This window comes from Diachasma alloeum, unplaced genomic scaffold, assembly GCF_001412515.2.
Source record: "Diachasma alloeum isolate Michigan unplaced genomic scaffold, Dall2.0 Dall_scaffold_78908, whole genome shotgun sequence".
NCBI classification, from domain to species: domain Eukaryota; kingdom Metazoa; phylum Arthropoda; class Insecta; order Hymenoptera; family Braconidae; genus Diachasma; species Diachasma alloeum.
Window position 1 is genome coordinate 4,100,824 of NW_021683643.1, and position 602 is coordinate 4,101,425.

Here is a 602-nt window from a genome sequence, read left to right on the forward strand (position 1 = left end):
ACCGGAGGCCAAAGTGTCGGATCTTGGATATTTCCGGGGGGAAAGTCGGTCCAAGGGTCACAAGGGTGAAAGTGTCAGTTCTTGGATTTTTTGCCAAAATCGAATTTTTTAGCCGGGTGAACGTTGATTCCAACTATTTAAGCGACGGGCTATTCAGAACTATCAAAAGTATGTGGAAAAAGTGAAAAATGAAAAAAAAAATTTTTCACCGGAGGCCAAAGTGTCGGATCTTGGATTTTTCCGGGGGGAAAGTCGGTCCAAGGGTCACAAGGGTCAAAGTGTCAGATCTTGGATTTTTCGCCAAAATCGAATTTTTTAGCCGGGTGAACGTTGATTCCAACTATTTAAGCGACGGGCTATTCAGAACTATCAAAAGTATGTGGAAAAAGTGAAAAATGAAAAAAAAAATTTTCACCGGAGGCCAAAGTGTCGCATCTTGGATTTTTCCAGGGGGAAAGTCGGTCCAAGGGTCACAAAGGGTCAAAGTGTCAGGTCTTGGATTTTTCGCCAAAATCGAATTTTTTAACGGGGTGAACGTTGATTCTACCTATTTAAGCGACGGGCTATTCAGAACTATCAAAAGTATGTGGAAAAAGTGAAAA